The 13,198-nt window shown below is 41.3% G+C and overlaps 1 long non-coding RNA gene across 1 annotated transcript in view; it reads right to left on the reverse strand.

The window, feature by feature from the left end:
- LOC140210863 (uncharacterized) overlaps positions 1–3,857 on the reverse strand; it is a 28,355-nt gene extending 24,498 nt beyond the window's left edge. Inside the window, exon 1 of the long non-coding RNA XR_011889314.1 lies at positions 3,702–3,857. This is a non-coding gene — a long non-coding RNA (uncharacterized lncRNA). The remainder of the gene's footprint in view (positions 1–3,701) is intronic.
- Between the last annotated feature and the right edge of the window lie 9,341 nt (positions 3,858–13,198).

Consider the following 13,198-nt stretch of genomic DNA (forward strand, 5'->3'; position numbering starts at 1 on the left):
AGCTGTCAAAGAGCTTTGTAAGTTTCTGGATGTCTCTGATGTTTAGAAACATTTAAAAACAATTAAAAGTTAATCAAAATAATAAAAATAATTAAAACGTTATTTGAAATTAAAACTTTGAAACAGCAAGATAAATGTAAATAAACTCAATTGTTTTAAGAACTATACATTAACGGCATCCTACCTTGGTCCTTCACTGCCAATCCATTGAAATCAGATCTATCCTGATGAAAAGTCTAAAGGAGATTTGCATGGCAAATTATTTTTTATATACTGAGTGGTTGGTGCCTTGAATGTTCTGTCAGGGAAAGGTATGGACAGAGATATGGTTGAGCTTATTAAGAGACACACTAGGGTATCTGTCCGGTTCAGTGGACATATACCCCAGTATAACAGCAGGCAAACTGCTGGACATTCATGTGAACTCTCATACACAAAATTGTTGGCATTTCTCCAGAAACTCCAGGGCCACCCATCTACATGGTCAAAATTAGCAAGCTCAAATACAAAGGAATAATTATAAATCTTGATAAATATGTTAGGTTTGATTACTTCAACAGGTTTTTATGAGAGGCTTTTTCTGCTTGAAAAAAATCGCTTAGTGTTCAAAGAGAAAATAACAGATTTTGTTGACAATGTAAACTCATGATGTATTTAATTTTCAGCAAGTCTTTTAATATCACATCACAATTAGTACATGAGGTGTGAAGATATTGAAGTGGAAACAAGCTTCTCAAAACTCACAAAAATCAGATAACATAGAGCAGTACAGCTCCCATCTTCAGCCCATGATACCTGTGCTGACTGTGATGCCAATTTGAGCTGCACATGACCAATATCCCTCTATTCCCTGTTTGCTCATGTGCCTGTTTAAATGTCTCTTAATAAGCTCTACCACATTTCTTTCCACAACTTTCCCTGGCAGAACATTCAAGGCACTAACCACACAATATATAAAAAAAACTTGTCATGTAAATCTCCTGTAAAACTTTTCTCTCTCACTGTAAAGCTATGCACAATAGTATTTGACATTTCCATACTGGGAAACATACTATCTACCCTAAGCCTTTCATTATTTGAAATACCTCGGTCAGGTCAGGCCCTCGGCCTCTGTTGTTGGACTGAAAACAATCTAAGTTTGTCCGACTTCTGATAGTTAATACTCTCCAATCATACAACATCCTCTTCTGTACCCTCAACAAAGCCGCCACATCCTTCTTGTAATGGGGCAAACAGAACAGCACACAGAACTCTAATTGTGGCCTGACCTTTTATACACAAAAACAATGAAAGCAAGTATGCCTCATGCCTTCTTTACCATCTAATCTACTTGTGTCACCACTTTAGAGAGCTTTGGACTTGGACACCAAGATTCATCTGTACATCAAGGCTCTTGGGACCTACCAGTTACTATACACTTTCCTTTTACAATATAGGTGAATTCCTAAAGTGCATCATCTCGCACTTGCTTGGATCAAACTCCATCTACCATTTCCCTGCCCACATTTCCAACTAGTCTAGATCCTGCTGAATTCTTTGATAAGATTGCTCAATATACACAACTCTGCCTATTTTTGTGAAATATGCAGACTTGTTCATCAGCGCACCTACACTTGCATCCAAATAATTATACATCACAAACAAGAAAGGTTGCCGCTCCAACCTTGTGGAACATCTGTAGTCACAGACCTTAAATTAGAATAACATCCCCCCACCACAGTCCTCTGTCTTCAAAGGCCAAGCCAGTTTTGAATCTGATCTACCAAGTCTCCATGGGACCCATGTGCCCTAATCTGTTGAATAAGCCCGATACAAGGGACCTTTCATCAGTCACTGAAAGTAAGCATGCAGGTACAGCAGGCAGTGAAGAAAGCTAATGGCATGCTGGCCTTCATAAAAAGGGGAATTGAGTATAGGAGCAAAGAGGTCCTTATGCACTTGTACAGGGCCCTGGTGAGACCACACCTGGAATATTGTGTACAGTTTTGGTCTCCGAATTTGAGGAAGGACATTTTAGCTATTGAGGGAGTGCAGCGTAGGTTCACGAGGTTAATTCCCGGGATGGCGGGACTGTAATATGTTGAAAGATTGGAGCGACAGGGGTTGTATACACTGGAATTTAGAAGGATGAGAGGGGATCTGATTGAAACATACAAGATTATTCAGGGATTGGACACACTAGAGGCAGGAAACATGTTCCTGATGTTGGGGGAGTCCAGCACCAGAGGCCACAGTTTAAGAATAAGGGGTAGATAATTTAGAACAGAATTGAGGAAAAACTTTTTTACACAGAGGTTTGTGGTTCTGTGGAATGCTCTGCCTCAAAAGGCAGCGGAGGCCAATTCTCTGGATTCTTTCAAAAAAGAGTTAGACAGAGCTCTTAAAGATAGTGGAGTGAGGGGATATGGGGGAAGGCAGGAAAAGGGTACTGATTGTGGATGATTAGCCATGATCACAGTGAATGGTGCTGCTGGCTCGAAGGGCTGAATGGCCTACTCCTGCACCTATTGTCTTTTGACTTTGTTGAAAGTTTTGCATAGACAATATTCACTGCCCTATCCTCAAACATCTTCATCATTTGACCACAATAAGCCATGCTCACCATTCCTAACTAGTCATACTTTTCCAGATACCAGCAGATCCTAACCCTAAACATCTTACAATTTCTCTATGACTGATGCAAGGCTGGTTTGTCCCTTTTCCTTCCTAAACTGAGGAACAACATTGGCTAGGCAAAGCAAGGATTATGAAAAGAGCTGCAATTGACAAGGACAGTACCACAGTCATTTATCGCAAGGATCAGAGATGGAAACCCAGCTATTCACGATATTTGGAAACTCTTCCACTTCCTAGCCTATCTCCTTCTGTCTCCAGTTGTCTGACTACCAGATCAGTTCTGTTCCAATAGTCAGACAACTGGAAATAAAAGAAGATATGCTAGGAAGTGGAAGAGTGGCAGGTAACATTTAATGCATACCACTTGAAATTATTGAAACAAGACAAGAGAAATTTAAAAAGTGGGAATACCAAATAAATTATCCTCAACAGTAGAATGTTTTATAAAGCCAATAATGGTAAGTGTAATGGTAAATTGTTTACAGAAACTAGCAACGCAGACTACGAACATAGCCAGCGGGCTAGAACATCTTAAGGGGTGGTATTGGGTCTGTATAACTTGCATTTAGAAAACACTTTTAACATAATAAGGCATCTTAATGTGCTTAATAGGAGTTTAATCAAACAATAGAAACAGTGACACAAATTTGACGGAAGCAGCACGACGATAGATGATCAAAAGCATGGTGAACAATTAAGAGTGATCGTACGGTTCACAATTCCGGCCATCAAGATAACTGCGGAGAATAGAGAAATCAAACTAGTAGTTTGGATTCTGTAAACCCCCCCCCCCAAAAAAAAAGCACAGTTCACATGCTGCTGTCTCTGAAAAATACATATTGTGATTCGCTGAAGGAAACTCGAGGAAACCTCTGAGAAGAATTCTTGGTGGTCAGGTGTCAGGCAGGAGCTTCGTTCAAGTAAGACTTCGACAGCTGGATAAGTCATGTCCCCGATACAACCCACAGTCACATTCTTACACAACAACACGCAGAAAATCGAAAGGAATAATTTGTTGCGGGCGTTTCAAAAATTACTAAGATTAATAAAGTTTTTAAAAGACTGAAACACACCAGCAAACTCACCTCAACATCTGGCATCGATTCTACTCCATTCAGTGCATGGTAAGAGACAAGTGACACCGCCTTCTCCTTTATCCAGGCTAGCTCAACGTGTCCCAGTTGTAATTATCCTCCCTCCCCTCCACAAGGAATGCTGCATTTATAAACTATAGAGTCATACACTTAGGAATGCATGTCAGAGGCTGCGGCGGACTCTCCGCGCTGAACTCATTGAGGAGCGGGACTGCCGATGCCGTTAGCTGCTCACCAGCCCTCACTGATGGGAACTTAACTTCCGGGTCTCCAGGTTCACAGGCAAATCCTCGGAAATACAAAAGTTGTTGCCAGATGCACTCGGTAATAATCTGCCGGTTTTTCTGCCAACTCCTTGCGTAATCGGGAGCACAATATACCGTTAGCTATTCACACCAAGGTCACACCGTGCTGTCATTTAATTTACTTAGCGAAGGTCCGGCAGAAATGCAGAAATAAAGCTGTTAACCTGACCGACGCAAGCTCAGGGGCCAGGGAGCAAATGTTGAAGAAGTAAGATTGATTACACCGTTTAAGTTCAATCATTTTATGTAGAGGGTGTTGCTAGTATTGAACAGACTGCCCAGGAAAGTCAGTCTGTGATAGGATGGAGGAAATAAGGTGAATGAATAGAAATGTGAAGTCCGGCGAATTGGCTTTTGGTGACATCATGTGAACTGTCTGGCCTTTTTCTGGATATACTTCCTCACGTTTTAATCAGTGGATAATCAAGTCTTGTTGACAGGCTGACAATTACATCGTTGTTGACTTTGCAGGATGGTGCACTTTGGATTCTAACTTGCGTTAGATGGTGTTCGCCACAATCCGGCGAGCCGCACACTAAACACCAGAGATTCTGCAGATGCTGGAAATCTTGAACAACACGCACAAAAGATGCTGGAGGAACTCAGCAAGTCTACGAAGGGAAATGAACAGTCGACTTTTCGAGCCAAAACCTTTCATCAGGACCGGAAAGGAAGCGGGCAGAAGCCAGTATCACCAGCCAGCCTGTAATCCTTCCCCAACCAACACCCCCTCCCCCATCCGCATACACACACACACACACACACACACACACACACACACACACACACACACACACACACACACACACACACACACACACACACACACAAACCCATAATTGCTGGTTTATTCGCCCAGCCAGCATGCTTTTAAGAGACTGGAGCTCGCGTTTACAGGGACAACAACACACTGATTGCTCCTCAGGTCAGAATCGAACCAGGAGGCTGAAGGGAGGCAGCAGTGCTCATCAATACGGCACTCTATGCAGCTCAAAATCACAGATTTATATAGAGGCAGCGTATAGTCACATAGATGGATCAGAGGTGGACCCTCAGTATTGATTTTTGGGGAATGGGGGCGGATGCAGACTGTGGCGATATGTGAGGCTAGTTGAGGGGAAGGTGGATGGGAGGGGAGAGCGGATGAAGTAAGAAGCTGCGAGGTGATAGGTGGAAGAAGGAAAGGGCTGAAGAATAAGGAGTCTGATAGGAGAAGATTTGTCCGTGGAACAAATGGAAGGAGGGGAACCAGATAGGCAGATAAGAAGAGAAGGGGCGAGAGGGAAATCGGGATGGGGAATGGACAAGGAGGGAAGTGGGAGTGAATGAAATGATCGAAAATTAGACAAATTATGTTTGGGGTGACCCAGACGGAATATGAGGGTCACAAACACGAGAAAGTCTGCAAATGCTTGAAATCCAAGGCAACATAGTCAACATGCTGGAAGAACTCAGCAGGTCAGGTAGCATCTACGGAAAAGAGTAAACAGACAACGTTTCGGACCCTTCTTATGAGGAGTTGCTCCTCCAGTCTGAGAGCGGCCTTATCGATGCAGTGGAAGAGACCGTGGACCGACGTGCCGGAATGGGACTGTTTCGTCATGCACCTTCGCTCCGTCAGCTACGAAAGGCGCAATTTCCCGATGGCCATCCATTTCACTTCGACTTCCCATTCCCATAATGAGACCGAGCCGAGACCATTGTAAATGACTGCCCGGTTTACCCTGCTAGCATTGGGGATTCCATTCTGTCAGGCTGGAGATTGGAAGGAGACCAATTCTAGTAGTTGGGAGCAGCTCTCGTGGTAACGTTTCACATTATTCGCGATGTTTAAAGCAACATTCTTGTTCTAGACCTTTGCAAAGTATTTTTCACTTACTTTCTCTCGCCTGCCAGCGTTTACCGTTTGCAGTACCCAATATTATCTCAGCACCAAGATTTTATCCTTCAATATTTTCTATTCAGGGAGGCTGGATCTTATTGCTTCCTTCACAAGTATTCTGGCCGTTGAGCCGACGGTTTCAGATGGATAGACACCGCTCCCTATCTTTCTCGGCTCCTCCACTAACATAAACAGTTTCTATGCTCAGACCTCTTCTGTATTTTCCTCTCCTAAGTATTAGGCACCAAGTGGTATCATGGTGTCAAAGGGTTGTTGGTTGAATAAACACGTCTTGGCCACAGAATCTAGATTAAACCATCACTGAGATGTCGCCTTCCGCAAAGAGGTTAAATCGAGCGTACGTCTGCTCTCCAAGGAACGATTTTGAAGATCTTCACTATCGACTAACAAAGAGTAAATTAAGACCGTAACTGATGAAGGGCCCAGGATCTGAAAAGATAATTGTTTCTCTTTACACAGATACTGGTTGACCTGCGTTTCCAGTATTGTCCGTTTTTATTTCAAATTTCCAACATCTGCAGTTTTTCAATTAAATTACTTTTACCATTATTACATTGCCTTTTGTAGGAACAAATTGGCTTCTCTGAATCCTACAGTACAACAGTGAATACCTTTCATTGTGAAGTACTTCAGGAAACGCTGAGGATTACGTAATGCAAATCTTTCTTTTAGATACAATATTAACGCCACCTGTAATTATTATTTTATGCAAAGTGCTTACCATACCAAATATTTTCATTGTTTATATGAAATATATAAGAAAGTGGACAGGTATTTTAGAAAAATAATAACGAGAAGACAGGTGCTTATTGGGGGAAGGAGCGAACAATCTTGTGATTAAACAACTGCATTTACGATGCAATACAACGTCTGTCTGAAAAGTATTCAATAGCTGCCCTGGAATGTTCCGTGTGTAGTCTTTGGTGGAAAACCTAACATTTTTGGGGCAGTTTTATTGGATAAAGCAGCTGAGTCAGACCGCTGACATTCCACGTGGCTTCAAAACTGAAAAAATACAACACTTTTATATGTTACGCAACTTTATATGCATGCTTTATTTTCCAGTTTATTGAAGGTGCCTTGCGCATAACCAGTGATTTATTATCGCAGTAGGAAGAAAATGGTGCAGAAATCCAACCCAAAGTGCCAAGGTATCAAGGCACCAGCAATCACACTACTCCACTGGTTTGCCGTTAACTCTATTAGAAATTACAGCAGCTACCTAAAACTGCTGCGACATTACACCTGACCAGCGTTTGTTCCAATGTTGAAACTTCTATCACGGGCGATGTTTGCCCTCATCTTCCAAACTAGAAGAAAGCAAAGTCTAGTTTTCAAATGGCGAATGTTAGTAGAATCCAACCTGACCGTGTGTGTTTTGTAGGACAATCGTCTGTGTAACAGAATGCAACGTAGTCAATAGGCGAGAAACTTCGTTTAAGTCGAAGCACAGCGCAGAATATCACCCAATATACTTGAGGTTTAATTTGTTAATAGTTCAAACTTTTGATCTAACCAGACCAATGATGAAAAAACTATCAACAGAAATAACTTACCCCAGTAATCACGGCGGAAAACCCGTCGCTAATGGCAACGAGGATGATGAGGGCGAAGAAACTCTTCTTCACCATGGCCTTTTTGATTAATTTAGGGGGATCTTCTCACCCCAGTAAGTTCTGCAAGGTTGATTGGTTCCGCTTTGGTGAACCTGTACCGCTGTAATATAACGGCGCCTGAACAGAGAGAGGGGCGATTGTCATTCATTTATATGACTCACCAGAGGCTGTGTCCACATTGTCGATGGTCAACACCCAGTGAAATACAGCACTGTAAACTCAGCACAAGGGGTGACCGATCATTTCCTAAGCACACGTATAATCATACCCACCCCTAAACAACTTAAGAATGTCCAGAACTTCACATATGCAGGATACCTTGAAACCCAATCGAAGTCTTTCTTAGAAAATCAACTTGGAAAGACCATTTTCACAAAGGAAGGCCAAGAGAGAATCCCAGGCACATAAGAGATTCTGCAGATGCTGGATCTCGAGCAACACACGCAAAATGCTGGAGGAACTCTGCAGGCCAAGCAATAGCTACGGAGAGAAATATACAGCCGACGTTTCCGGCCGAGACCCTTCATCACGACTGGAAAGAAAGAGGGCAGAAGCTAGAATGTCAGGAGAGAATGCAATATTTTATTGCTTGGACTTGGGTGCTTGTTGTTAGGACAGTACGTGCTGTAACTTTTTTTTTGTCTCCAGCTAAAAATTGCCAAAAACAGTGACAATTTGATTAACTGTTGGAAAGAAATATTTGATTTGGAGTTTGACAAAATGCTAACTTCCCATATTTGCATGCAGTTGAGATGGTAAATTAGGCACTTAAGGAACGGTTCAGAACCATTTTTTTATTTTTGTGTGTGCGGATTTTCCAGTATCATTCAACATTACGCATAAAGGTTCTCAAGTGCTGTTTGAATATTAAGATATATTTTATAATCTTTTATCTTTTATTTGGCAAGAACACCCTGTATATTATCGATTTCAAGTAGTGCCATATCTAAGTAGTTTAAGTCGCTTTTGAACTGTAGCCTGAAACCAACAAGCGCATTTCACTTTCCAATTTCTCTAGCTAAGATGAATTATTCTTTGGCTTGCTAGATGACAACTTAATTTAATCACAAAATGAGACACAGGTTTAGAGAAAAAAGAGAAAGTTTAACGTGACCCTGAAGCACTTTTAAAGTTGAATTAAGATCATAAAATGTGATAGTCAATTTTTGCCCCGTAAACTTTCAGAAACTAATCAATAACCACATCAACCGTTTTAAGTTCAGGTCTAGGATGAATATTATCCATCACAATTGAAAGATCTCCTCATCATCCTCTCCAAGTAGAAGTATCTGCTCCATCTGGGAAGAGCAAATGGTGGGTGTCTTAACATGTTATCCAAAAATGCAGAGGCACTGTAAAATGCAAGACTCCTTCAATACTGCCCAGAACCTAAGTTGCTGGGTTCAGATCTCTGCAATAGGAGTTAAATTTACCTGATTTGGATGTGAGAGTTCTACTAAAAATCTTTGATACAACTTAATTCCTTACATTGTGTAATGCTTAGTATAAAAGTAATAATAATACAGTGTATTATTCCACTTCAGAAACAGAAATAATGGAAGCACTCAGCAGACCAGGCAGCATCAATGGGGAGAGAATCAGAGTCTACATTTCTCTTCAGTGTCTGCAATTTTGATCCAATTAACATCCCAATTGCAATTGTCAATGCCACAGGATGTATGTTGTTTTGACATAAGTCCAACACGCTTTATGTATTAAAATAACCAAACTTCTATCATACTGAATAAAATAATTTTGAAAAGTGAGAAAAATTCCAATTACTTCTGAACCAAAAATCAGCTTTATGGAAGACGCCTTCTAATTTTCTTTAAGAGTTATATTGCAAAACTGTACACAATTCCAAACCGATTTCTAATTGAGCTAGACAATTTATTTGAAACTAACTAGCATTTAATTAGTGCAGCAGCTATAATATTACTAACTTGAAAGGAGACATTAAATGATACAGAGCTCTCCTGATCTAGTAACTATCATGTTGGGATTCCCTGATATATTAACACTACTCAGTTTGTGCTGGTAATGACTCTATTCCAAATTGTGTGTTAGTGTGTCATCACTTTTTAAAACCGTGCTATAATCTCCATAGATAAATAAATTAGAAAGACATCCATTTAATGGTGACCTCTTCAGATGCACACAGTTACAAATTGTTAGGTGGTTTAAGCACAATGGCATCATGTAGGTAAATAATCAAATTCACATTTTCTTCAGATTACGTAGCTGTAAGGACTGGAGTTATTTACTGTTCTCCGCTTAATGTATTACTTCATGCAAAATTGCTGAACTTCAACTTCTTATAACTTTGTCTCCAAAACCATTGAGAGAGTTAAGTTTTGCTGCAGGAGAGTTGTGCAATTTTTAGCATCATACAAAGCTCTCTATCTCTGAGAAAAAAAAAGCATCTTATATGTGGAATTTTGTTTCTTTAGAATAATTATACCAAATTTAATGTTTTTTAAAATTCATTTTTAAGCATATGATAATTCTTCTTCTATCCTAATGTCAAATATCACCCATGGAAAGAGAACAGATATAACTTTTCAGGTTGAAATCTTTGTCAGAGTTCTTTGCCTTGAAGCATAAACAGGGTTTTTCTTTCCACAAATATTTCCTGACTTTTTGAGTGTTTCCAACTCTTTATTTGTTTTTGTTTCAAATTTATAGTATTCGCAGTTTTTTTTAGTTCCATCTATCTTATTATCTTGTGGATGGACCACTTTTAAATTTTGAATTCCATAAAATATTCAAAGAGTTTATTAAATGTAGAGCCTCATATTTCCTGGCCTGCATTCTTTGATTTGATCGGATGCTCAAGGCTACTTAATCTAAAACTTAATCTAAATTCCTTGTATGATTCTTTAATTCATGGAATGCATTTAACCTCAGACTTATTTCTAATTTTTATCAACTGCAGATAATCTTAAATAGATAAGTTATCACAACCAAACTGCAAATATTAAGTTTTCAAACAATAATGCATATGTACATTAAATTAAAGAGAACAGAGAATGATTTCGATTTTGTTATTTATGAAGTAAACAAATGTACTCAATTGCAACCAAAATATGGTAATATATTCAATGACAGTGAATAATGAACATGTTGAAAATTTTTTTGTAAACTAGTGTAAATAACTGAAAAATATTACTAAAAGCAAACAGCAAAACTTTGTTGAAGCATTACACCACAGATTTTGTGGTCAGCAGTGAATGGATGATTCCAGCCATAAGTCTTGAAGAACACTGCTTGCAAAGATTCAGTGGGAACATTGATTTCCTTAACCAGGTCTAGCTTGGAATTTGGCGACCATTTGGGAGCACAATGACAATGCAGGCAGTAAGAATAATGATATTGAAAAATATAACAGCTGAGTCCGCTATGTTATACAGTACTACCTTGTAAATGGGTTACATTAGCACAAGAGCTGCAATAATGGGGCAGTACTATGATGTTGTGGCTATTACAGATTTCTGCCTGTCACAACGACAAGAATGGCCGCTGGATGTTCTGGGGTTAGATGTTTCAAAAGGGACAAGGGGGAAGGTAAAAGAGGTGGGGATGTGGTGTTGTTAATTAGGGATAGTATCACTGTTGCAGATAGGGAGAACTTCATGGAAGGATCATCTACTAAGTTAGTGTGGGTGGAAGTCAGAAATAAGAAGTGGATGTGGTGAGGACCTACAAGTACCTGGAGGTGCACCTGGGTGACAGACTTGAGTGGAGCACAAACACAGAGGCTGCGTACGAGAAGGGCCAGAGTCGCCTCTGCTTCCTGAAGAGAATGAGGTCCTTTGGAATGTGCAGCCCTCTCCTTACCATGTTCTTCCAGTTTGTAGTCGCCATTACAATCTTTTATGCGGTGGTGTGCTGGGGCAATGGCATCAACATGGGTGACGCCAACAGGCTCAATAAACTGATTCGAAAGGCTGGGTCTGTTATAGGTGTCAAACTGGACACACTGGAGGCTGTGGTAGAGCAAAGGACCCCACGGAAAATCCTGACAATTCTGGACAATGTTTCTCACCCTCTGCATGCCACCTTGGCTGAACAGAAGAGCAGCTTCAGTGATAGACTTTTAGTAATAGCTGCTCCAAAGAGTGCTATATGAGGTCATTCTTACCCTCGGCCATTAGGCTTTATAATGAGTCAACCTATAGCTTAGGAAGTGATGATCCCCTCCTGTTAGACTGTTTGAGGTAACTTATTTTTTATTCTTTCTTCCTTCTCATCTAATGTCCTCACATGTGACACTGTAATTTCCTTTGAGATCAATGAAGCATTTATCTATCTATCTATCACTGTATTGTGCGAAAAGAGTGGTGACGACTGGAGAGTCAGTGACAGCCCGGAGAGACGGCAACCAGGGCAGAACGGGCTGGCAACCCAATCTGTGTCCTCTGAGAGGAGGACCCCCACAAAAGCTACAAAGAATCTAAGGAAAAGATACCCCCGGGGTGCCCGAGAGGGAGGGAGGATGAGCACCCCAGTTGGATGGACACAGTGACATCAGACCCAGGCAATGAACAAACGACGATGAGGAAGCAGTGTGTATGTGGAAAATCTGCAAGAACGATCGCGGCTTGAAGATCCACCAAGGGAGGATGAAGTGTTTGGCGGGAGCAGGAGCAGCACAATGCGCAGGTGTCCAACCTGGTGAGACGAAGGAGGAGCCAGGCCCGGAATCACCCCATAGTGCCCGGAATCTCCAAGTGTTGCAAACTAATCCCTCGAACATGAAGTCTAACAGGAGGCTGATCAAATGGCCTGCAGCTAACATGACTTCACTGTGGAAGCAGTTCGATGAAGATGTTAACCAAATTCTGGAGGCAACGGCGAAGGGAGGGGTTGATAGGAAGCTGCAAGTCATGACAACAATTATTGTCAGTATCGCAGCTGAATAGTTCGGAGAAGAGGAGAAGGAAGGCTCCAAAACATCTTACTCGAAGAACCAAAGAGCATTGAGGCAGCAACTGTCAGCAGGCTGGATGGAGAGTGAGGTGTCTCCCAGTGGAGGTTGGTTGTAGGGGATTCGTAGCCCGTTTTTTAGTAAGAGCCTTCAGCATTTTGGGCATCGAGGGAGAGAGGAAGAGGAGAGCCATCCGCAGTACCACCGATGCGGCAGAGAGGGCCTCAAGATGGCTGTGGCTCAAAAGAGGGGAGCCATGGAGTCATAAGTAACTACCCATCTGGACACAAGCTGGGGTCTGATCAGCCCCGGCTGGGTCACCTGGAGGAGGTTGTATGATGTTGATAGACCCGAAACACCCGATGATTCCAGGAATATCACTGAAGATGTGTCCAGAAGCATCAATAGATGTATGTACACAGTGGCGTATTCTATGAATTGCCATTTGCTCAAGTGCACCAAGGAGCAGATTGGGATGCATATATTGGAAAGGTGCAAAAATAACAGGGTTGTTGTCATGGGGGACTTCAACTTCTCTAATATCGATTGGCATCTCCTTAGTGCAAAATATTTAGATGATGCAGAATTTGTTAGGTGTGTCCAGGAAGGATACATGGACAGGCTGACTAGAGGAGAAGCCATACTGGATATAGGCTTGGCAATGAATCTTGGTGGGTGGGCATTTTGGAGACAGCGACCACAACTCCCTGACTTTTAGCAAAGGCTTAGACAGGGAT

Source organism: Mobula birostris, chromosome 16 (genome assembly GCF_030028105.1).
Source record: "Mobula birostris isolate sMobBir1 chromosome 16, sMobBir1.hap1, whole genome shotgun sequence".
In the NCBI taxonomy this organism is placed as follows: Eukaryota; Metazoa; Chordata; class Chondrichthyes; order Myliobatiformes; family Myliobatidae; genus Mobula; species Mobula birostris.